General features: G+C 37.1%; 1 long non-coding RNA gene across 1 annotated transcript; it reads left to right on the top strand.

Annotated features, from left to right (window-relative positions):
• The first annotated feature begins 12,785 nt into the window (after positions 1-12,785).
• Positions 12,786-19,959, top strand: LOC103271972. Its single transcript, XR_505092.1, has 3 exons — positions 12,786-12,957; positions 13,123-13,219; positions 19,495-19,959. It is a non-coding gene; the product is annotated as an uncharacterized LOC103271972 (long non-coding RNA).
• The last annotated feature ends 6,699 nt before the right edge of the window (positions 19,960-26,658 follow it).

The raw sequence follows: 26,658 nt of genomic DNA, 5'->3' as shown, positions 1-26,658 counted from the left end.
ACATTGGCAATTATCACAGAATCCCAATCATTCAGCCAGTGCTACCTAACAAATAGCCTTGAACCTATTTTAGAAGTGACAGATGAGTACAAGATCCTGGAAGGCACATGTTCTTTCTTCCTTAATTGCTGCTTGACTAAAAGCATGAGGCAAACAATATTGAGAATCTTATCTCTGAAATGTTCTACCTCAGATGGCAGAATAAGCTCTACATACACCTATTAAATAGGCCTACTGAAATCTCGTTTGCTCAATATTAATTAAGAGATGTGAATATAACCCAGCATCTGTGAACAAGCCGAATAATCTGTTGATTACTGAGACAAGTATTTCATATTTGTACAACCCTTATAGCTTAAGTAATTCGATGTTCTTTTATAAATACTGGAACGTAGTCTTCAAATACACCCAGGATATAAGAAAGGGGCAAATGTTTAGTCCTTCCTATTTGAATTTTAAAAATTGAGACACAGAGATATTAAAAATAAGATAGGTCTCCACATTCTCAACTTACTGCTATGTCTTTAAACTAGAGGTTTTACATTGCAGAAGTGATTCTAGGTAAAAATACAAGGGTGAAATTTGTCTTTGGGCCCTTCTTCATTTTCCTTCACCCGTTCAGCAATCTTCATGTCCAGTCTGTGATTTCTTCTTCCCCTGCTCAAATGGCCTAATGCTAAAAGACTTTAATTATGGCTTCTAATGTGAACCAAATCCATAATCTATGTATGACTCACTCTCTACATCTCCCAGTCTAGAAATCACCTGGGGTCCCATTCCAATAGGACTTTCTACAAAGTATCATGTAGGAAAGCAATTAGATGACCAGTCAATCCCACTCCTGGGAATGAATGTGACAGATATAAAAGTACCAGTTGGTAAAAATAGATGTAGGAAGATGTAAGAGTAAAGTGACCAACTGTCCCAGTTTTCCCAGGTCTGAAGGGATTTTTGGGATGTGAGACTTTCAGTGCTAAAACCAGCATAGTCTCAGATAAACTGAAATAAGCTAGTAACCAAAGGAGAATCATTCATAGTAAGCAAAGAACTGAAAAAATAAAAACCTAGAATGTTCATCAGTCAGGTAATGTTTGAGTAAATTATAAGACATCATTTTATCAAATACCACCCAGTTATTAAAAAATGAGGGAAACCACTGTATATTGAGTAGAAAAGGTGACTACAGAAATTATTAAATGAAAAAGCAAACTATACAATAATATGTCTACTATGATACCATTTTTGTGAAAACTGAAAAAAGACAACTAAAATAGAAAAGCGACATGATCAGATTTGCATGATCCTAAAAATGAAAATAACTTGACATATTAAAAATTCATTTTTGTACTGGATAACACAGGGATGATTCATATATTTTAAGAGGTCATTGGGGTGTTATTAATAGTCATTATTACCTCAGGCCTAGGAATTTTGAAAACAAATATATCCTGCATATATGAAAGAATAGATAAATCTGGAATAACTTGGAATTACAGTATTATATAATACCAGAAAACATGTGAGTATTCAGACAAATGAATGAGCTGGGTATGGTAGCATGCACCTGTCATCCCAGTTACTTGAGAGGCTGAGGCAGGAGGATCACCTGAATCCAGGAGTTCAAGACCAGCCTGGGGAATATAGCAAGATCCCATCTCAAAAGAAAAAAAATGACAAATGAAAAGGATAGTATGACAGAATGAAAATAAACAGGCATTATTATACATGTCTTTTAGAAAGAAGCCTAAAAAGGAAAGCCAAATGCAATTGCTGGTGATGGAAGTGAAAAGAAAGAGAAAAAAACAAAAACCCCAAACATGTAATATTATGTTTATCCAGTGAATAGAAGTGTTAAATAAATAACAATGTAGAGCTGTTTCAATTTGATGGTGATACAGATCTTTGATATAAACAACTTCACTGTACATTATATATGGAAATAAATTTTAAAATGATTTGAAAACTGTTTCAGTGAGGGGACTACAGTCAGTGCAAAAATTGTGTTTTGTGAGTGAAATATGTCATGGAAATATTGAAGACTTTGGGGAGTTGTCAATGTCCTCGATACACAAAACAGTCCACTGTTCGTCAATAGGCTATTGGTTAAATAAATTATGATACATAACAAACAAAGGAATAAATGGAAGACATTTAAAAGAACAAGATAAATATATATGTCATGACATGAAAAGCCATCCACATTATGTAGCTGAATAAAAAACCGGCAGAGGGCAATCCCTTTGGGTTCCCCTTACTGTGACAGCTTTTCTGTACTCTCAATAAATCCTGCTTTCTAAAGTAAAAAAAAAATTTGCAGAGCAAAATGTGTGTAATCCTATTTTTATATGTATACACACACACTTGCATATTTATAGGAACGTCTAGAGGTAAAAAAAAATGTAAACTGTTAAAAGTGATTACTTCTGTAGATGTGATGGAAAAGAGTGGAGAGGACTTTCTCTTTCTCAATGACATATTGCTTGAAGCTTTATTTTTTAATCAAAAACATGTAATATCTTGTGTGTGTGTGTGTGTGTGTTTTTTTTTAACAAAAAATGACTTTTAACCCAAATGAAACATCTGACAGAAAGGATAATTTCTGTATCTGCACAACAGAATACTTAGGCAATAAAATAAATGGGCTATAGCCCTGCACGTCAACATGGGTGAATCTCAAATATAATATTGAGAATAAAGGTTTCAGAAAAATATAAACAGTGGGAATACATGTATGTAAAGATCCAAAACATGCATAAACCCTAAACAACATCGTTTAGAGATACATACATAAAGAAGAACAAGGGAATGACAAACACAAAATCCAGAATAGTCGTTACTTCTGGAGAAGAGAAAGGGACACCCAGGTGCTTCAAGAAATTTCGTTATATCCTATTCCTATTTCTTAGGCTGGGTAGTGGATATTTACGTGTTCGTTTTATTATTATTCCTTAAACAATATGCATATGTTACATATGCTCTTATATATGTGTTAAATTTCATACATACAAATTACATTACAGATGTTATAATTAAAAATATAAACAGAAGAAAAATATTGATGTTATCCTGAAAAATGGCATTACATATACACACATGCATATACAATCAATCAAATAAACTAATTCACATTAAAGTGTTAAAAGCTTATTGGAACTATAAAATCTGACCCGAGATGCAGATGCAATTTAGCTGAGGCTCTATAGAGATGCAAAATCCTACCACCAAGAAATGCATGAATGACTTCTTAGATTTTAGACAGAAAGAAGAGGGAAATATTTTGGGGCAGATTGGGAAAAGAAGTATTCCTGGTGCCTCCACATTACATTTATAACACATAGGCAGCAAACATTTTCTCTTGAAGGGTTTATAAAGTGAATGACTATATTATAAATCTAATCTTCAGGGTTAGTACCAGGAAACCACTCTAATGTCTGATGCACAGACTCCTCCATATTTATAAAGGGCTTCCTGGATGGCTAGTGTCATCCAATGTCTTGGCAAAATATTTCATTGAATTGATCCCAAATATTTGCATTAGTAGCCCTGTGATGGTATAGTTGTGGACACGTACATTCTTCCATGAAACATTATACTGTGAGTTCCTATTCATTAAATTTGAGTTAAACAACATCAAACACCCTACCACCTTTAACTTCCCCCACCATCAAAGAGAAAATAGAAAAGATTTTAATTTGCTCAGACATCTTGATTTTTTAAAAATGATTTTTTAAAAAACTTTTGTTCCTTAATTGATACTTTCCCCCCAGTAATTAAAGCATGACAATAAATAAGGATTTAGCCTTTTATATTACTTGACAATGAAGGGGTCAGGCTCACAGTCTCATATGCATCAGCCTGAGATGGGAAGCAGCAGCAAGATGGGGGAAATCCATCTGTATTTATTAAGACTTGGCACCAAGGGAGCACAGAGAAGAGCTCATTTAGTAAATGGCACTTCCCATTCTGCAAAGCGACAGAACATTTACTGCACTGTCAGCAAGAAAAAGAAATCCACTCAGAGAATATTGTTATATTAGGAAGGTTTAAAGAGAAAAAGCTTTTCAGTGATATTAGAGAGGATAAAAATGTCTACCTAATTATATGTTAATTGAATAATATATAACTAAGTAGAAAAAATTCTTCTCCCAACCATTGTTCATGTTGCCTTTTCCTCCTTTAAGGCTCCTTCTTCTTTTGAACTATTCCTATTTTTTTCCATTATTTAATGCCGAAAACAAGCCTCAGCTTTACCTGAAGGCTTACCTAATTTCAATCCAAACTAACTTCACTTTCTTGCTATCATATTTTCTAGTGGGCATAAATTAGCATTCTAACAATTTTATTATTTCACTATGTCTTTTTGCTTTCAAATTGTTTCTTGTACTAGTTTGTTTTGCCCAACTGATTTTAAGGGTTTTTTGCGTGTGTGAACAGAGACTGTGTCTTAAACACTCTTGGAGCTCCCTTTAGTACCTGGCAGGGTTCTTGACATGTAGTCTTTAACAAATGCTTATTTCTTGATTTTTTTTTTTTCTGCTATAAATCCTATTACCCACAGCAATCATCTTCATATGGCAAAACCAAATAGATTAATTTCTTAAATAACTAAACATTATTTACTGAAGTAATACACACACAGGGTAAAACAAAATACGGTAGGGCTTACGATAAAAAGCAACAGACTTCTACTCCACCATGCAACATTGAATATTTCTGCTCTCTAGGGCAACCCTCTTACTTTATTTAAAGCTGTTTCTTCTTATAGTTACCTCTTCCTATATCTACATAAAATGCCTATGCCACTAGGTCTTACTTATATAATTCCCTCTCCCATCTCCCATTCACCTAATATAATTATATGGTTATTTTGGTTCCTCTCTTAGTTGCCTTTACTTTTCATATTATGAATATAGTACTTTTATTATGTTCCCTTAGTTCTCTTTTCCTCTTTTCCTTTCTTCCAACAATCATAATGAAATCTTCTATACTTTGCCTATAGGTTAACCTGAAAGTAAAAAATCAGTCACCAGTGTTTATATTATTGTGACTACATAAATAGCGCTCACTTCAGAGTCAAGAATTAGATTATATTTTATTTCTTGTACAGCTTTTACCTTTTTTCCTGGAGTTTTTGTTATTGTTTTTGTTGTTGTTTTTGTTTTTGTTTTGCAAGAGTCTCACTGTGTTGCCCAGGCTGGAGTGCAGTGGCATGCTCATGGCCACAGCAGCCTCAACCTGCTGGGCTCAGGTGATCCTTCCATCTCAAGCTTCCAAGAAGCTGGAACCATAGGTGTGCACCACCACGCCTGGCTAAATTATTTTGTAATTTTGGCAAAGACGAGGTCTCACCAAGTTGCCCAGGCTGGTTTCGAACCCCTGAACTCAGGCAATCCTCTCGCCTTCACCTCTCAAAGTGCTGGGATTACAGGTGTGAGCCACCGTGCCCAGCTTTTTCCTGGAGTTTCTAATAACTTTTCCCCCACTCTGCACCATTTGCCTGTATCATATCCTCAGTTTATTGGTTTGTTTTCAAAGTGTTCATCATAACAGGTGAAACTCCCTTTTCTATAGAAACTTCTGTTCCCGCGACTTCAACCTCAGGCTCTACTGTGGGCCAGTTGCTCCTTATGTTTACTCTGTAGCTACTATATTGGGACTTCACTGCTTCCCTGGGTTGGTTACACTCTTTACAAGAATTCATATCTTCCTCTTTCTTGGTTTATTTCCTCTTTTTTTCTGGACTAAAATTTCAATTTCCTTGACTAATATTTGTTGAAGATTAATTTCGGGGGTCCTCACATGTCTGAAAATGTTTTTATTTCATTTTCACATTTGACTGATAGTTTAACTGGTTATAGAATATTGGGTTGAAAAAAGTCATTTTCCTTCAAAATCTTGAAGGCATTGCTCCAATGTTGTCTCACCTGTGAGTTTGTTGACGAGAAATCTGATATCAATGACATTCTCATTTCTTTGTAGGCTACTTACTTTTCTTTCTGGAAGCCCTTAGACTATCTCTATATACTTTCTGAAATTTCACAAGAATATACTCTGAAAATTACCTCATATTGTTTTGTTGATTATTCTCTTTCCTTTGTTCTCTCTTGAATTTCATTAGTCAAATTTTGGATCGCCAGGATTTATTCTCTATCTCATCATTTTTTAGTCTTTTTGTTCTACTTTTCTTTGATACTTCAAGTCTGTCTTCCAGCTCTTCCATTAAATTTTATTTCAGCAACTATATTTTTATTTCTAAGAGGTCTTTCTTGTCCTCTTACTGTTCATTTTCAAACATTCTATTCCTGTTATATGACAGCAATGTCTCCTTGAATACTATTCCTAGTGTTTGTTTTATTTCTTTTTTCTCTCTTAAGTATCTTTTCTGCCTTTCTATTTGTTTACCATTCTCTTTCATGTTGACTATTTCCTCAAACATCTAGTGATAATTTATATTTTGTTTACATAGAAGACTGGGTCAACAAAAAGTAATTGGGGACAGGCACAGTGGCTGATGCCTGTAATGCTTCACTCTGGGAGGCCGAGGCGAGAGGATTGCTTGAGCCCAGGAGCTCAAGACCTTCCTCAGCAACATAGTGAGACCCTGTCTCTACAAAAAAATTAAAAACTTAGCTGGATGTGTTGGTGTATGCCTGTAGTCCCAGCTACTTGGGAGGCTGAGGTGGAAGGATCACCTGGCCACAGGAGGTCAAAGCTGTGGTGAGCCGTGATCATGCCACTGCACTCCAGCCTTCGTGACAGGAAAAAAAAGTGATTGGGAGCTCCATATACATGAGTAGGGAGTTGGCCATGCTGTTGGGAGGTTGCCGAAATGCAAAAATACAAAGGACTTTTCTCTTGGATCTCTCATTTTCTTTAAAGAATAACACTTCCAATTTTTTCAAAGATCATAGAGAATATAGCTAGCCACAGAGTGTTCTGTACACCAGAATGAAGAGGGCAATAGGAGGATCAGCTGTGCAAATATACCTTCATTCTTCACCCCTTCTGCCTTATATCTCATTTGGTCTCTTTGTGAAACCTAGCATTTATGCAGGAATGGCTGACTTTCACTGTATCAACCTTCTGCCAGTATTCTAAACCATGGCTTCTCCTGTACTGCTTCATCAATTACCACCCTCATCTACTTTCCAGCTTTCATCCAACTTGCATCCACCAATAGCCCCTTTCCTTATCATCTTTAGCTTACTTAAATATATATGAAATTTATATTTATATATTAAATTTATATTTATATGAAATTTACATTTATATATTTATACTTATATATGAAATATATATGAAATTTCTTTATTTCCTCTTTAACTTACTTAAATATATAGATTTATTTTGAATACAGGAAGTGGAGCACTAAAGAGTATCATGCTTATTGCTGTGACAGCATCCAACTGATTTGGTAGTAAAAGCCCATTTTACAGTGTAAAAGATTGAAACATTAGAACAGCAAATTTTTATATACTTTGTTCTTAAGCAGAATTTCTGTGCATAGACCAAGAATGTCTCATATATCTTTTAGTATAATCAGTTCATTATATGCCTACCTGTCTGTTCCCTCAAGATGGAGGTCCTTAAACTGGGGAGCTTGTTGAAGTATACAAATTCTCAGGCCTCAGCTTTGCAGAATGTCTGAGAGAGGGCCAAGACTGTGTTTTGAAAGAGCTCCCTGGATGAAAAGCACAACTCTGGTTAAGAGTCATTAACCTGCCGGGTTCGGTGGCTCACCCTGTAATCCCAGTGTTTTGGGAGGCCAAGGTGAATGGATTGCCTGAGCCCACGGGTTCAAGACCCGCCTGGGCAACTTGGCGAGACTTACAATAAATTAAAAGATCAGCTGGGCGTGGTAGTGCGTGCCTGTAGTTCCATCTACTTGGAAGGCTGAGGCGGAAGGATGGCTGGAGCCCAGCAGGTCGAGGCTGCAGTGGCCGGGAGCGGCCACTGGACTCCAGTCTGGGTGACAGAATGAGACTCCAACTCAAAAAAAAAAAAAAACATTGACCATCAGAAGACCAACAAGGCCCATATTTCTCTTCCTCCTCATTTCAACCCCTATTCTTGCTAACTCCAAGAGTACATGGCAGGCTTTAAGGTATTTTTCAGAGATTAGTTGCTGCATGACTAATCTAGCTTTCCAAACCATACTACCTCAATAAAAATCCACCAAGAAATTCAAATAATTGACAGGTTCAATCTGTGCTGAGTGAACACACTTGCCCAACGTCATCAATGTGAGTGATAAATATGGGAACAGTATTTGGATCAATATGTAGTTCAAGCCAGAGTTTGCCATTCCTTACAAATGCCTACATCTGCCTGGCTCGGTGGCTCAGCCTGTAATCCCAGCATTTTGGGAGGCCGAGGTGAGTGGATTGCCTGAACCCGCGGGTTCGAGACCTGCCTGGGCAACTTGGCAAGACCTCATCTCTACAATAAATCAAAAATTGACTGGGCGTGGTAGTGCACGCCTGTAGTTCCAGCTACTTGGAAGGCTGAGGCGGAAGGATCGCCAGAGCCCAGCAGGTCGAGGCTGCAGTAGCCGGGAGCGGCCACTGCACTCCAGTCTGGGTGACAGGGTGAGACTCCAACTCAAATAGATAAACAAACAAATAAATAAATAAATAAATGCCTACATCTATAACAAGAAGGTAAGAAATTACATTGTAATAGGGCTAGAGTTTAGCTCCCAGAAAGAAAAAAAAAACCTTCTGGAAGGATGAAACAAGCACATTCCTTGTATTTGATCAATGTGTGCTAGGTTTTATTGGAGGCAGAAGGTTAGTATTAAAAAGGAAAACTAGAGTCCTAATTTTGACAACCCAACATTATTCACTGTCTTATTTTTAAGATCTGCCAGCCCTTTTAGAACGTTGTCATTTTCATCCTTAGGGGATCAGAAGTGAGCCAAACAGAGCTGCTAATTTGCAAATACTAGAAGCAGATCTTAGACATAGTTATAATACTAGGGCAGGAATATGACACAGTGACTAAGAGCACAAATTTGGAGTCAGACATACCTGGGTTAAGAGGTTAGGCTCTGTCACTTACTAGCCGTGTGATCTTGAGCAAATTACTTAACCTCTCTAAGGTTCAGATTTCCCCTTTTGAAGTTTCCAAAGTGAACCAAACTCTCTCAAGCTTTGGTGCCTCTGAACAGGCAGCTCCCTCTGCCACGTACCTCCATTAACTCTAACTCCTGCTCGTCCTTCAGGTCTCAGATCAACAGGCCTCCTCCTAGAAGCCCTGATTTCCCAGTCAGAGTTAGATAATGCTCTTCTGTGCCTCCTGCCCAAGTCCCCTAAACACATATTCAATTATAATAAATATATGGTAATTGGTGGTTTTAAAACATGAGTTTCTTCTGTAGTTTAGGAGCCAGCAAACTAGGATCCAGAGGCACACATCTGACCCATGGCCTCTTTTTGTACAGCCCTCAAAATAAGAATGATTTTCTTTTACATTTAAAAAAACCTTAGTTAAAAAAGAATATGCAACAGAAACTGTATATAGCCCTCCAAAACCCCAAATATTTGCTATCTAGCCCTTTACATAAAAAATGTGCTGACCCCTACAATAGACCATCGGTATTTTGAGGACAAGTACTCTTCCATTTCACTGTATGCCCTACTTCTAGAACAATGCCTGGTACATAATAAGTACTCAGATGTTTGTTGAATGAAGGAATGAGTTAGTGAATGCAACTGGTATTTGTTTAAGTACAATGTATCATAGAATCAAAACACAACTTTATTTTGTCTCTCAATGTCTTAATAAAATGTTAGCCCGTTAAGGTAAGCTTTCCCTGACCCTGGATGGAAGCTTGAATAGATCACAAGACTTTTCTGCTCACTTCTTTGAAAACAAACAATCTTAAAGGACCCTCTGAGTCACAAAACACAATCTTGATTCAGTAATGGATGTATTCAATCTAAGATATTAATCAAATTCCTCAGTCTTTACTCAAAGATAAGATTTCCACCCCCATTGCCATGCTAAGGCCTGTAATGGTGGCCACTTACCTTTAGAAAAGGAAGAGTGATGGGTTTTCTTCTCTCTACACTTGCCAATTTCTATTTGGAGCTTCGCCAGGGTGGAAGCAGGAGCAGGGAAGAGAGGTAAGGGATTGGTCATTTCTTTCTTGGTAGAATGGCTTCCCAGTCTCTGAGTCTCTGGCTCTTCTGTTACTTCTTCAAAGAAGTCTCCACCAGTGAGGACCTCTCTCTTGTAATTTGGGAGACTTGGAATAATACATTTCTATTTAGGTTGGCAGTTCACAACTCCTTCCTCAGCCCTAGGAATACAATAGTTATCTCCAGCTTCCTGTTGTTGGGTCCTTTAAACCCTCTAGGTGGTTCTATTGGACAGGATCCAGGGTGACCCCACCGTGGCTCTCTATCTCTTACACGGTCCCTATTTGGTTCCCAGAAAACACTCAAACATCCCTTGCCTTGACAAACTCTGGGAATGCAGGTCAAGACAAATAGTCAACAGCATTCCCCTGCCAAGGGTCACATTAGCTTTCTTGTAATGAACTACCTCTCTAATCCTCTGCCTCTATACTGCAATGTAAAGCTCTCTGAGTGGTCTGGTGAAATACTCTCTCACTAGGCTTGAGGTGAAGGAACTAGCTTATCCCCAACCCCATCACTGCTGTGGAAGGTGGAGTGGAGTTTTAACCTGGCAACTGCTCTCTGCAAAGAAATATTTTCACAAGTTTCCCTTCTCACAAACCTCCACAACCTGACTTTTTTTTTTTCTTGGAAGCTGTTCTGGAGCATGCTCTTGTAAATTCTGTATATGATGACCTGGCTTTGGAAAACCCATCTATTGCGAGGTATCTAGTATCCTGTATCAAGTATCCTGGATACTTGAATTTAATATCATGTTAAAAAAAGGTTTTTTGTCTAATTAGGTAAGAAAAGATAAATTATACCTGGTAAAACCTCCAGTTTTTTTTTTAATTTTGTTTTATTTCAATAGCTTTGGGGGTACAGATAGTTTTTTATCTAGGCTTTATGTGTACGCTCTACCCCCATCTGTGCACATTTTACCTGATAAAAACCTCCAGTTAGATTCAAGTAGCCTCATCCTCTTATGACAGCTAAAAATTTGAAACAACATTGACATTAATTAAACATCTATAGAGCATGCTTTAGTGATATTTTTTTCAAATAATCCCTTTTCTATAAATGTCCCTCTTTTATGGAAGAAAAAACTGTCAGATAAATTAATTGAGTACCTTAAGGTAATCCAGAAAATTCAGATCAAAGAGCTGAGGTTAAAACCCAAAACAAAAGATCTATACACCATGATCTTTGAACTTTTCCACGAAAATATCCCAAGTGGCAGAGAAGATTGAACAAGTATCTCTGGGGAAGCCTGGGTAGCCCAAAGAGATCCCACCACAACTGCAAAATTTCTCTGAAGTCTCATGCTTGATCATAAAAAGGCATGCACAATTTGCATATGATTTTATGAGTTTACTGTCATTTAAACTATGTTTAAAATTGTCACTTAAATTATCTATGCTCGATCCAAATATTCAAGTAAAATCAATCCTGTAGAAAAATGCCCTATGTTTAACCTATCCTTTCATGAAGCTTGAGCATACTACTCCAGTTTGAGAAATGGTTGTGCTGGTAACCCTCTATTCATTGTAACCACTGGGATGAGGGAAATGAAAAGACAAGATGCAAGTGTTTTTAAGGAGAATGTGAAAGTAAAGGGAAAATCTCTACAGTAATTTCTTAAAGATTGGTATGACACTGTAATTAATACTGTTATGACTATTGGTACCATAAAAAAATTGTTTATGACCATGTGTTGTGGGATAGATAATGCTCTTATCACAGCAAATTGGAGAAGAAACATGGGAACATTTAGCTGTTTTTAATCTGGAAGCCATGGAGCATGGAAATTATATGCATATTTCTGAGAAAGGGGAAGGTCCCTAGCTTTCATTAGGTCCCTAAAGAAATCGAAGACGCACAAAGGTTAAGACCCACGCTTACAGAGAAAAGAGCAGAGACCTTGGGATCACACTTTGTTTTTCAATGCTAGCTCTAGACTTACTAAACTACAGGGTATACTTTCTCTCTGAGTCTCAGGTTCCTTCTTTGCAAAATGAGATCATAAAATCCAAAGCACAAAGTTGTGAGGATTAAATGAAGTTGTTTTATGTGAACTGCTTGCTACAGAGTAGGCATTCGAGAAATGTTAATCTCCTTCCTCCTGTCACAATATATAAAAGATGGTAAGGGCATTTAAACTAAAGGTGGATGAATCATTTATAATGGAACATATACCCTTGGATAGGTAAGACTTTTTCAAAGTGCTCTACCTAAATCTTAGAACCCCAACCAGAAAATCAGGCTGACCTTAAATTTTCACAAAATACTCAAACCAAATAGCAGTACCTATAAAATTTTTTTCCAAACCTAGAAACATATACATGCATACATTCTGTTTTTAAAGATGGAATTATCTAAATACTACTACATCCTGGCACATTTGGCTTCAATTCTAAGCATATATTACTGTAAGACCTAGGATTTTTTAAAAAAACCCTCTCAAATTGAACAAGAAATCTGATCCTCTTAAATGACATATGAAGCAGCTTTTATAAAGACAGGGAGCCTCAGTTAATCCTACAGATTCATGAAGAAGCCTGGAAGGGGTTAAAGTGGAAAGCTTTTTACAAACTTCGCTTCTCAGTTTCCCCTATCTCCTCCCTCTCAGGCTCCACACTGCTAAGGCAGAGCAGAGCTGAATCACTACCTTTCCGCATACTCTGAACAGTTGCCTGCGAAAGAGGAACTGGGGACTTAACTAATTCAGGCTGCTTCCATTCAAGTGTTCCAGAGGGCACATGCGCATCCAAATAGACTTCTCTTTGCTCTTTGGAGCTTATAAAGGAGCAGGCATCTGAAACTGCACCCTGAAGCTGTAAGTGGTAACTGGCATTTTAAGTAACTAATAGAAGGTGCTTTTCTGTTTTGTTTTGTTTTTCTGGAAAGGGATTACTCTTTAGGGAGATGAAAGAGAAAGCATACTTTGCATGAACATAGTGCTGCTTCTTGGGCAAAAACAAGCTTTCATTCTATTTTCCAGCTATTCCAGAAATGTTCCTGAACAAGTTGCCTGTCGGGGCAAGCTTCAAAAGGGATATTTAAATGGCCAACCCCATTCATACCGTGAGCCAGGAAAGGTAAGAGAGATTTGGAAATATTATAATATTATTCCCAGTGAAGTGAGTGGCATTATTTTATTTATCGGCAGGTGTGACAAATAGGCACCATCTGCCGCAGAAGATACAGCAACTCCCACATGAGCAAGCTTATTACTTAATTGCTCCAGACAGTGAAGAAGCACTTGCCTTGCTAGAATTGTTTCTTCATAGGCAGATGTAGAACTAGATACTCTAACAGCCCTTACCTCTCTTAGTTTTCTCTCCCCCACTAGGCAGATAAATACAAGCAGAATGTGTTAACTCTTGAAAGCTGTTAGAATTGATAGTTTTGACTTTTTTTCTGAATGTTCCATTGATCATTTTCCTTAGCTACTTGGTGAGATTTCTACTCTGGAATTATATAGACAGGTGTCATGCAGAAAAATGTAAAATTGCCAGTGGATTTTTTTTCCAGAAGTTTATCATGTTAAAGAAAATACAAGTAACTAAAAAGAGCACCTCAAAAACTAAGACAGGAATCCAGATACACTTATTTCTATATCCTCAGCACTTAGCAGAGTGTCTGGAACGTGGTTGGCACTCAATAAAGGTTTGCCTAATAAATATCTATCTGCTTTTGGAGGCCTGTGTAGAACTTCGTTGCTCTTGTCAGAAACACATTTCACCTGAGGAATTCCTTTCAGTTGATAGATGGAGAAAGTTCCACATTCCCTTCTCATTTTAAGGAGCAAAATTCATGATCTGGGAATGTATGTTATTTTGTTCCTGTGAGGTTATAAATACTATATAGATGTCAAACATTAGTGAGGACTTGACATTTCAATTATACCAAAAACTCAAGAAGTTTTTTGTTTTATTATTACCAAGTGTTTTATTTTAACCAAGTTAATAACAAAACATGCAATCAGAAAACCGAAAGTGCATTCACATTACTTGTGGATATTTTGATTTACATTAGAAGTTAAGTAAACCAGATGTTCAGGTTAAAGTTGGACATTGGCCAATTATTAATCTCTTTCTCATTTTCCCAAGCTTCTCTTTCTCTTTTTTCATCTTCCCCTTTTCCCAGTATTTCCCCTTCCCTTCCTTCTCTTCCTCTTAATCATTCATTTCTTCCCACCTTGCATCTCCTTTCCACATCTCTCATCCTCTTTATTTACGTCTCACATTTCTTTTTCCCTTCTTTTTCTTTTCCTCTTCCTTCCTTTCTTTTCCCAATTCCTTACTTTTTCCTCATTTCTTGCTTGCCTTATCTCTCAATAGCTTTCAATTGCTTTTACAATGGACTTTTATGAGCTTTCCAGAAAGGACTGCAGGATACGAAAATAATTCCACAAAAATTAGATCCTCCAGTATTAATAGAATTTGTTTCTTTTGAAAGTGCATGGGTTTTTTTCCCAAATGGTGCAGAGTTTTTGACAGAGCAATCACATTAACTGTGTAACTCATTAATTAGTTAGCAAAGAGAGTCATGACAACCCTATTTGGAAAGCATTCATGAGAAATTGTTGCAGATATAGTACTACAGTAACCAATAGGATTCCCCAATACCTAATTTTTTGTTTATTCATTTCAAAGTCCTTAACCAATTTAAAGAATTAAATTGATAAACCTGTGTGAATGATCAGACTGGTTTCCTGCAGACTATAGAGGTTTTAAGAAATTTGTGAGTAATTAGTTCTCCAAATTTTCACAGGAAACATATAAAGAAATTGACAACTGTAGCTGAGATAATTGTTCTCTAAGCTTCTCTAAATTTCACAGAATTCTAATAAATATTTCATAAATATTCAGACCTAAGAAGATTCAGGGTCGGTTGTGTAGGAGGCAGAAAATGTACTATCAATTGTTACTGAAAATAATCTGTAGGCAAAATTGAACTTTTTAACAACTGAGTTTAAAACTTAACTCATTCCCTGTAGTTTTCCTTTGAAATCACGTAATAGCACTTCAAAAGCAAAGTTTTAAACAAAGTGACAGTTCCTTAATTCTGGATTATAATCTGGAATTTAGTCTCCTTTACACAATGAGAGACTACAGAGCAGCAAAGGAGAATAAAAGGAAAAGGAAAATTAAGGCTTTTATCCAAGCTATATCAGCAATCAAATCAGAGATAAGACTGTATTTCTCTTCAAATCGTCAGTGCTAAGTACTTTTCTTCAGTCAAACCCATGCATTTATTTGATAATTATTGAGCAGTTACTGTGAGCACAGCTGTAGAAGGGATAGAATGTTTTAAAAAGACTCTCAAGGAGTTTATAAATTAGAATTTAGGGAAAAACACATCAAATAGATATCTACAGTATTAGACAAATGTAATTCTTCTAGAAGACAAACAAAGCATTATGGGAATTAGAATTGAGGTGGGAAATCAAGGTCAGCTTCATGAACTGAACCTTGAAGGACTGTAGCATTTCCCCATGCAAAGTTGTGTGAAGATGAAAAGAACTGCTCAAACAATAACATGGTAGCAGGAAAGTAGGTAAGAGTAAGCATTACAGTTTGATTGGAAAGGAGGATAACGAAAGGAATTAAGGTCAGCCAGGGTCAGGGCATTGACAGTCTAGATTGTGAAACTAAGGAGAATGGCGTCAAGTTCAAAGACAATATGTGGGCTTCCAAAACGTTATTCCTTTCTCATCCTATTAGAATGGTTATAAATAAATTGTATAGTAATAAAATGTGGAGTAAAAAGAGCAAGTCAAAGATTACATACAGCTTGATATTTTTAAAAATAAAGTTAAAAACAAATCAAACTAGCATATCATTTAGGCATAGGAGTGTGTGTGTGTGTGTGTGTGTGTTATGTAAATACAAGCAAAGTAATAATCACAAATTTCATAATACTGGTTATTTCTGGAAAGGAGTAGGTAGGAGGGTGAGATGAAGAGGAGCATAGGTAGATGTGAAAATTAGTAGTTATACTCAATCCTAAAGTTGGTAGGTGTTTGTTTACAGGTGTTTGTCCATAGGTGTTCATTATATTATTAAGAAAGCAAGGTCAGGTGCAGTGGCTTACACCTGTAGTCCTGGCACTTTGGGAGGCCAAGGTGGAAGAATTGCCTGAGGCTAGGAGGTTGAGGCTGTGGTGAGCCATGATTGTGCCACTGTACTCCAGCCTGGATGGCAGAATGAAACTGAGACTCAAAAAAACAAAAAAGAAAGAAAGAAAGAAGAAAAAGAAAACAAATAGAAGAGGGCCCCAATTTACCAATGATTACAATGTGCCATAAACAAAAGAGTTGGAATTATCCAATTCTGTGTACTTGGGGATTCAAAAGGGAATAAAAAGGTACTATAATATTGTAATATTATAGAGGTTTCTTTCACTTGGCTTGCACCAGCAGTGAGTGTTATTTTTCCTTCTTAGCTCTTCTGGAAGGCTGGTGAAGAAGTAACTTAGGGAACACATGGGTGAAAAATCCATTAAGCTCTTCTCTCTGAGCAGTACAATTCTTCTTCTTCTCCTTCTCCTCCCTCTCCCTCACCCTCTCCCTCTCCCTCTCCCTCTCCGTCTCCCTCTCCTTCTTCTTCTTCTTCTTCCTCTTCTTCTTCCTCTTCTTCTTTTGAGTTGGAGTCTCACTCCATCACCCAGGCTGGAGTGCAGTGGCACACTCACGGCCACCCTAGCATCGACCAGCTGGGCTCCGGAGATCCTTCCACTTCAGCCTTCCAAGTAGCCAGAACTACAGGTGCGCTACCACACCTGGCTAATTTTTTGATTTATTGTAGAGAAGAGGTCTCACCATGTTGCCTAGGCTCAGGCAATCCTCTCATCTTGGCCTCCCAAAGTGCTGAGATTACAGGCTTGAGCCACCAAGCCTGGCCATGAGTACCATTCTTAAGAAAAGGAGCTATCTGGAGAAGAGGTTGTAAGGAGGAAGGCTGCAGGGACTGACAACCTGTATTGACTACAACACACAGTGGGGGTAGCTAAGATCAAAAGATGCCTCTGGATGGGCTGCCTGGAACTGTCAGAGTCCTGATTTTGTAGTGCTCTGTTTGTAGAGTGGTGTTTCTCAGTCCTGACTGCATATCAAAAAATCACCTGTGAAGTGTTTAAGCAATACTGATGTCCATACCCACACAGACCCACTGAATCAGAAGCCCTGGAGGAAGGACTCAGGTATATAAGGTTTTCAAAAAGCTGCATAAATAATACTGAAGTACAGCAAGGACTGAAAAACATTACCTGAAGAGTGTGCTTAGATATTTTAAGTGGGTAGCTTGTTATTAACATAGATTATAGGGTCCTATTTTCAGATACGCTGATCTAAGAAGCAAGAGAAAGGGTGTAGGAATTTGTATTTTTAATGAACACTTTACAGGTGATTCTGATGAGGGGACTTTTCTCAACCACACTGAGAAACATTGCCTCAAATGTCGCAAACAGCAGGACCTCAGAGTGATTACTCTGTTTTTTGTTTTTGTTTCTGTTTCTTCCACTTCCTTGGGCTGCCATAACAAAGTTGTACAAGTGGGTGGCTTAAAAGAACAAACATTTATTCTCTGGGGTCTGGAGGCTAGAAGTCTGGAATCAAGGCATCAGCAGAGGAACGTGCCCTCTGAAATTTGTAGATTCCTTCCTTGCCTCTTCTAGTCTCTGGTATTTGCTGGCAATCCTTGGTGTTCCTTGGATTGTAGATGCATCACTCTGATCTCTTTCTCTGTCTTCTCCCTGTGTGTTTCTGTCTTCTCCTCTTATAAGGGCACCAGTCATTGAGTTAGGGCCAACCTAATGAACTTATTTTAACTTGATTACATCTGCAAAGACCTTAATTCCAAATAAGGTCACACTCCCAGGTACTGAGGGGGTGAGGGCGTCAACATATCTTTTTGGGCAATACAATTCAACCCACAACACTATTTTAAATACTTTGTTAAAAGTAAGACCTCCAAACAACCAAAAAGATAGATTAACTATGTTCTTTAACTGGGCTATCTAGAGAGAAAAACCAATAATTAAAGTCAGTGTGCAAAGAATCACTTGAAAAGCTTGTGTTTAAATGCATGTTTCTGGACCTTGAAGATAACCAAGAATCAAAATAGATATATCTCTAAGTATGGCAAAAATATTTCCTAGACCATTGCTCCAAATATGCTAAAGAGATACCCTCTCTCTTTGCTCTTGTTGCTTGCGAACCAAGTGGCTCTGTATGGGTGGTAGGTGCAGTAAGTAGGTAGACTAAGAAACATATATATTACCAAAAGCATAGTATCGTGGGCTAGGGAATGCAAACTTTAAGCTGAAGTGCTCCCAGGCTAAAAGCAAATGGATGATAGGAAGAATAATATTTATTGTTGGAGCTATTTCTATGAACTCTCCTTGGCTATGTTAACAAGAGACAGAACTAGACTATATTGTCAGCAATCTACTACTGCACATAGAAATGTGACAGGTGATGGCTGTTTATATTGTTTATTTTAGTCACTCATATTCAAAATTAATGTTTGGAATGACAAGCTAAATCATTTTGGAAGACTTCAACAGTAAATAGTCAACTCCATTCACACATTGGAATGTTTTTGTCAATAAAGACAAGGTTCTGTCTTTACAATAATGAAGAACACAGTTATTTTCCCAGAATAGGCATACCCTTTTAATTCCTTCTGGTCTGAAAAAAAAAAAAATTATTCCCGCCTCTCAGATCTAAATGAAAAAGACAGAACAAAAACAAAATTGAGGGAATTCTGCATTCCTGAATCTTGATTTGTTAAGTGACAATTGGCACTGGGACCTGGAAGTTGAAAAACAAATCCTTAAATTTAGGTCTCCTTTGTTTCGATGCTAGACTGTGCTGGTTAAGCTAGATCAATGGTTCTTAGTCCTAGCTACACTTTGATTTACTTGGAGGATTTTAAAAAACAGCAAAGCTTGGGCCCCATCCCAGACCAATAAAGTATGACTCTCCAGAGTGGTACCCAGGCCTTTATTGTGGAGACTGTGTTTCAGAATGTCTAGGTTGGGGCCCAGGGTCTGTATATTAATAAATACCCCAAGTAAATCTTATGATCAGTTAATGTGTAAAACACAGTCCTAATTTAGAATAGTTATTAGCTGCTGTTTAGTGTTCCAAAGTTTTTCTTTAACCTTATAATAACTATTCTCCCCATAGATAAAAAAGCATTCAAAATGATGAACACTCAGCATATAACGTTAAAACTAATTTTAAAACTAACTTGCATATAGCAAACCATTTTGCAATTTATCGGTCATTTTTATTTCAAAATAAATTGCCACTTGTTTTTCACAGAGATACCTGAATCTTTTATTTTTGTTTTTGATTTTTCAGGAAAATAAATCTGTTGAAGAATCTTAAGAGCCAAATCTTCTGAGCCTAGGCCTACTGCTGTCAGCAACTCTAAGACCTCCTTCATCTGAGAATTACCAGGTCTGACAACACTTTCCCTCCAGCCTACAGTGAGGGACGTCAACAAAGCTGTAGAAAACTCACATCCTCTAGACTTACAACCCTCAAGCTGTGCAGCTGGGCAGGAACTTTACAATCTCTATCCTTAAGGAAGATTCAGAAAGACAGACAAGAGGGGTGAAAAGTCAGATATGCTGAACCTGAAATATACAAAAGCCTTTAGAATGTTTCCTTGTGGAAGAAACCAATTAAATCCACGTCATTAGTCCACACATCTAGATGTGCTATAGGCAAAACATAGTCTTTTCTTCCTCTACTAAACAGAGTAAAAGTCTGATATAATACACTAAGAGATTCTTGTCCCAGTAACAGTATTATAAAGCAATTTCATCATATTTATTTTGATAAGTATAAGTGTAGGAGTATGAAAAATAAAGCTTCTTAAAATATATATTTTAAATTGACCAAGAAGCACTGATAAAACCTATTGGGGGGGTTTACTGTGGAGGACATAGAGGGTGTGGCAATTGTCAAATTAGGATGTCCTCATTTTCTGTTTGTGTGCTATTACCTTAGTTCTGAGGGTGATTGGTTTGTATCAGTTTGTTAGGATACCGCCAATATATTTAGAGACAAAGTGACTGTAGAATGCCTCAAGGGCAATAGAAATCAAATAGAAACAAGTACCAACTTAAATCTTGAGTGATGATGGAGGTGCATTTTAAGTACCATGGAAATCTCACTGGGAGAGCCCATTTTCCCACACTGGCCACAGAGGTTGACACCACTTCAGACAAGTATTCCAATCTGTACATGTATGTGGGCTTATTTCTGAGCCTCCTGGCCATTCTCCTCATCCTGCTCTTCACAATGCTCCTTCGACTCAAACATGTCATCTCGCCCATCACCTCTGAGAGCACAGAAAGTGTTCCTCAGTTCACAGATGTAGAGATGCAGAGTCGAATCCCCACTCCCTAAAGCCAGGATGAAAGTGAATTTTAGTGGATCTCAGTGAACCCTTGTAATGTGCATGTCCAGGAAAGCTTTCTTTCTTGCATGAAGCTTCCCATGTAGAGAGTCAACAAGTTGTTCATTTAACAACAAGCTGTTCATGTTTTCTTTGTGTTATTCTTCACCTTAACTCTGCTTGTGGGATATCTATCATTCTTTGAAAGGAAGATAGGAAATGGCAGCTAGTTGAGAGGGCTAGTTTCCATAGTAACCAAAGAGCGCCTGGGCCTTGCACAAACCTCAGACCACAGAAATTCATATGCAGTGGTTATAAAAAACATAAGATCCCTGGAAGCTCCAAAAACATACAAGGAGGATTTGCCTTCAAAAGGGCTAATTGTTGAAAGAGGGTATTCCAAGAAAAGGACAAATTTAGCGTTTTGACCCTAAAGAATCACCTCTACTGAGCTGAAACTAAATCATGTCATAAGTTAATGAAAGGGATCACTAACCCTTTCCCAAGAGAGCAATGATTTGATCATCTTAGGCCATCAGGTTTATACCAAATGAAAGAAGACATTTAAATAAACTTTCAGTTTAAAGAGCAACTTTATAGAAAGAAATTTCTAAACAAACTCATCTAGAAAGGAAAGATGTGCATATTATATCTGTGTTAATTCTATTACTGGACTTTTAAAAACAGATAATGGCAGATGTATTACTAAAATATGGAGCAATGAACTTCCCCCAAATCCAGGAAAAATTTAGTCAAAATATTCTTATGATAATGAACCCTACGTCACATGTGCAGCTTCTTTGCCTTTTTTGCCCTCCCTATCATGCTCCAGGATTGAGTTGCACACAATTATGAGCTTTGTTTAAGGGTAACCTTCAGAAAGAAGACTCAATTGCACTTTAAAGCAGAAATGAAATGATCTTGGTGTTGTTGAATGATTGCGTCCTTGGGTAAAATATTCGAGGCTTCTGGGTCCCAAAGTTTATGTTTTTTATTGTTTACTTTTTGCTGAAAAATGGTTAGAGAGCTATAGCTATTTAGTCATCACTAGACTCTTTTTACACCTGAGTATAAGAAAAATAATGACAAAGGAGGAAAAGATGGAAAAACACCCTCCAACAAATCCTTATTGAGATCAGTGTCCTCAAATGTTACATTTATATTTCCCAGAAAATACTCTTTCCTTCCTGGTCCCTGCCAAAAGATGAAGTGTTTCACTTATTATCTATAAGAGAAATAGATTTTTAGAAAACTTCTCATCTGTAGCCCTAGAATGCCAGTAGTGGAGAGAGAACTTGATTTTTAAAATTAACTTTCAAAAGGGGAATCAGGAGATGAGTACCATTTACAAGTTAAAAATTAGCAAGCTGGTTGTATTCTTGCCACTGAAGGATTAGTACACCTGTATTATATTCTACCTGTTAAAAAAAAGTTCTCTCTTACACCTAAAAAGTGATCATCAAATTTCACAGGGTGCTCTCTCAGGAACTTCAGTGGTGGAAAGAGAGAAATGGACTGGATGTTAGGTTAATGCCACCTCCACCAGACATGTAGCTCCCTATAGTCTGTAACCAATTTAGATCGGCCCCTCTCTTCTGATCTAAATCTAGGTTGGTGGTGAAATTCCCAAGTGCTTTCCACTTTTATACACAGTTGTTTGTCAATGCTCCCCTCTCCAAGGGGTTGCATAGTGTGAAATCCCCACATGTGGAGCTAAACTTAGCAATAAGGCTGACTCTGCAACACCTGTTACAACTGTGCAGTGCCAGAGATGGCAGCTGCATTCTGCACCATTCAAAACAAATTAGCAGGTAGGCTAAGACTCCTATAGGGTATACAGATTCCTTTTGGCTTTATATTTAACAAAACCCAAAGTGACTCATATTATTACATGTTGGTGGTTTAAGTTGTGTGATTATTCAACACTGAGATTTTGTGGTCTTTTAAACTTTGAGCTCTTGGTAGCCATTCATGGACTTTATCAAAGACTGGCAATACACTCCAGAACTTCTTAAGGACACATAGCTCCCCTCATTCCAGGTTCTCCTTTTTGTGCCCACAGTATTTGAATGCACTTTACATTTAAGAAATCAGTGGCTGGATAAATGAAGGAATTGATTATACTTTCGAAAGCAGTGAATAGCAAGATATTCAATACCTAGTTGTTGAATCTGATGAAGACGCAGACTTCAAATCTATTCCTTGCTCACCTGACCTCCCCAACTCAAATTACAGGAGATTAAAACTGCTTTTTAAGCACTAACTTAAATGAAGATTTCTAATTTGTGATTAGGTTACTCACCTAGAAAACAACCATACTCTTTCATCACAACTACCCCATGGGATCCAGATCTTCACTAAGCATTAACCAAAGCACACAGCACAGATTACACTAAAATAGCAGCATAACCCCCCACAATTTCCAGTGATAATATAAATGGAGATGATTTTAAGCAGATGTGTCATTATAATGATTCACATGGTATTTAATCTTTAGAAAAATAAACTAAATATTTTCATCATGGCACACTTACTGTAAAGAAGAGAATTTTTCCATTTATATTAAATTATATTATATCCCTCAATGTATTAATTAACATATATTACCGTTCAAAAAGGCAGCTAGAGTAACCAGTGGGCACAATTTGAATTTATCCTTCTATCCAAAATGCTGACTTGGCAAATCCCTCCCTCACTTTCACTCCCCCCAAAATTGCACATTAGCTGGTATGTAGACAGGCAGATTATTTATATATAGGTATACTCTGTTTTAAGATAAAAATAATTCTTCACTTATATTATGCTGAGCCATATGAAATTGCCATTTTTGTAGGCCAAAAATGATCAAACATAAGCAATTTCATGTAATTCAACCTAATACAAAGATTAACAATGTGAATCTTTAAATAGTCAGCTCTCCTAATATGTTAAAAAATAATTCATTTTCTAAAAATGTACTTTGCATACATTTCAGAATCATGGGCTGTATAAAACAAAGTATATTGTAAAAGGCTTATGTATTATGTATTAGGCAGGAAATATTAAGGCTAATCAAGTAAAGATGGATTCATTCAGCCTAACCTTTCCAACTATGCCAAATCTGAAGCTTTGGACTCATAACTGAGTTTCACCACTGCAATCCCACCATACTTACTAAGTAGGTATAAGGGGTCCATTTGATACATTTAAATGATTATGTTTAGTAATACATTTTAGTCACCTTCATTTGTACAAAAGAAGAACTTTTTTTAAAAAAATGAAAATGTATGTGAAAGAAAAAAATTGGGTTTCTTTTGTTTGAAATAATTGATATTTGAAGCAGATTCATATTGTATAAAAACAAATATATTTGCGTTAATATTTAATGTGTCATTCTTGGTCCCTGGATAATAAATAGTGACTGTTTGGTTTGCTGATAACACGTATCTATTGTCTGAAGAATGTAAAGAGAATGGCATTAGTTTCTTCATCCCAATATAAATTGTAACAACTGTGTATTTGTGGGACTTATAATTTTGAGGTCTCATTATTTTTTTAAATTCCCTAACCTCCCAGTTTTTTATTCTCTACCCTCTTGCAAACTGATTGGTACATTTGTTTGGTTAGTAGTAATATGTGGAAAAAATGAATGACAGCTGTCAAAGAGGGTGACCTGAGGAAAGAATGAGATAAGGTGTATAGAGTACCAACAATCTTCCACATTCTCCCCACCCCCAGAATGTAGCTTCCGTTTTGTACCTTCTTCATTTGATCCTCACAGCAACCCTGTGAATGGTGAATGGAGGTATTATGAACACTATTTGACAAAAGAAAACACGAGTACAGAGAGACACATGAGGCATTCATGATTACACAGAAGCAGTATTAACATTATACCATAAGTCTCTGGATTCCTAATTTAGTACTCATTTCACCAGGCTTTGCTCTCTGAGCACTGAATAAGTATTTCAAAGCTATTCATTCTATAACATTCTCAGTTCTGCAAACAATTGAATTCTGTGGGTGATTAACTCCCTCCACAAATAAGTACAATTCTGCCATTTCTTCAAATAAGTTTATAGCTGTTGGAAGACACATTAACAGACTGTGGGAAAGTTTGCACAAAGACAGACCCTGCAGCCTTAATTTACGTGGATGAAGGGAACAGGCAACTATATGAATGGATTATCATCCACAATGCAAATCTCAATCATCTATCATTCAATTTAACATTTACAGTCAATGCGAATTCTTCACATGCATGATTGTTATACCCCCTCCCTGAAAATAAGAACACCGTCTCTTAAGTAAAAAGTGTTCTATATAAAACTGTATTGTGTTTTGAGTGTTCACAGCAATTCCATTTGTACTCTATAGTAAATAATATGACATTAAAAGGGAAAGAATTACTGATGAAAGAAGTTTCCTCTAGCCACAAAAAGTGAGTTGTTGCACTTGTAGAAAAAGGAGACAAAAATATAGAACATATGTAGAGTAGGAAAAGGAATTGGCAAAATAAATATTGGTGAGGAGATGATGAAAAATAACTTGAGCAATTCCATGTATTCCAATTCATTTTCACATCAAGTGTGTATTGATTATATCATATGTATACACAGAGAAGAATAAATGATTATACAACACACTGGGCTAGGCTCTCCAGGGATCTAATGTTTGCAACCTGAAGGTTTACAATCTGGCAAAGATAATAAATACAGTAATTCATTCATTCATTTAGTAAACATTTATTCAGCACACAATCTATGCCCTGGTGAAGGTTATAGCCTACTAGTATTGATAACACCAACCAAATAATTGCAAGAATACCGTGTTGTGATGGAGAAGTATGGTGCTTGGGTACATATAAAGTGGAGGGCATGTTGCCTAGCCTGGCCTAGAGTGACAGGGAAGACTTTACTAAGGAAACAACATCTAAGGTAAAACCTAATGAATGAATAAAAGGAGAGAGTAAGGTAAACATTCCATAGAGAGAGCAACATGTGTAAAAAGTTCTGAGGAAAAATAAACTTGACACACTTGAAGAAGCACAGTGAGTAAGGGGGAGAGGTCTCCAGAAGACTGGAAAGGTTGACAGGGACCAGAACATCCAGGGCCTTGTGGGCAGTACTAGAGATTTTTAACTTTATCATAAGCATAGAGAAGTCTGGCGGCAGCATAGAGAGTGAGTTAAAGAAAGGCAAGGGAGGATGCAGGAAGACCAGTTGAAAGGCTATGGCAGTGATTCAGGAGAAAGATGATAATGCCTTAGACTTACCACTTATCAAGTGTTAGTGGGTAGGAGTAAAGAGAAGTGGATAGCCTTGAGATAGATTTAGGAGATAAAATCAGCATTACTTGAACTAGCTAAGTGGGGTAAGTAAAAAGAAAGAGTTTAAAATTATTTACCGATTTCTGGTTTGAATAAGCGTCTGGTGACACTATTCACTGAGACAGAGAACAAAGAAGGATAGTCAGTTCAAGGGGGAGATGAATTCTGTTTGAGACACATTTAGTTTGAAGTGCCTTTAAGACATCCATATGCATATGTTAAGTAGGCAGTTGATTATGGGTCTGGAACTCAGAAGAGAAGTTTGGGCTGGAAACATAAATTTAGAAGGTGGTAAAGGATGAGATTGCCCAGAGAGGGTTAGAGTAGACTCAGGAAAGAATGACAATAATGTACATAGAATATGCCCAAATATTCCTCCTTTATTTTTGGAGGGTTAGTCACTTGTCAAGCAGGTTGGAAAAAAAGATTAGGTTTAAGGGTTCTCAAACTAAGGCAGATTGCCCAAAGATACTTGGAAGCAGGGGAAGTAAAAGAGTTGAGTCAGAGCCAAGGTCTTTGAAGGAGAGGTAAGACACCTCACTGGGGAGACCAAATATAATCATTAAGTACAAGGGTTGGGAACAGGACCATAAATAAGAGGGGAATAGAACCAATAATCAGAAAGAAACCAATAGAGCAGTATAGGTACTTGTCAGGAAGAGGGTCCTGAGAGGTTGCAGTGAATAAGGGTGAGTTGTCAAACACAGGTATGTGGTTGTATTGATCATGGTTCTGGCAGAAAACAGGTGGAATTCTCAAAAGGAGTAAATAAACTTTAATGGAAGAACAATTTACAAAGGGGTGGGGAAGG

The sequence above is a fragment of the Carlito syrichta genome, unplaced genomic scaffold (assembly GCF_000164805.1).
Source record: "Carlito syrichta isolate Samal-C Ts95f unplaced genomic scaffold, Tarsius_syrichta-2.0.1 Scaffold312060, whole genome shotgun sequence".
In the NCBI taxonomy this organism is placed as follows: domain Eukaryota; kingdom Metazoa; phylum Chordata; class Mammalia; order Primates; family Tarsiidae; genus Carlito; species Carlito syrichta.
The sequence above is the reverse complement of the archived record's forward strand: the minus strand, read 5'-3'. Positions and strand labels throughout refer to the sequence as shown.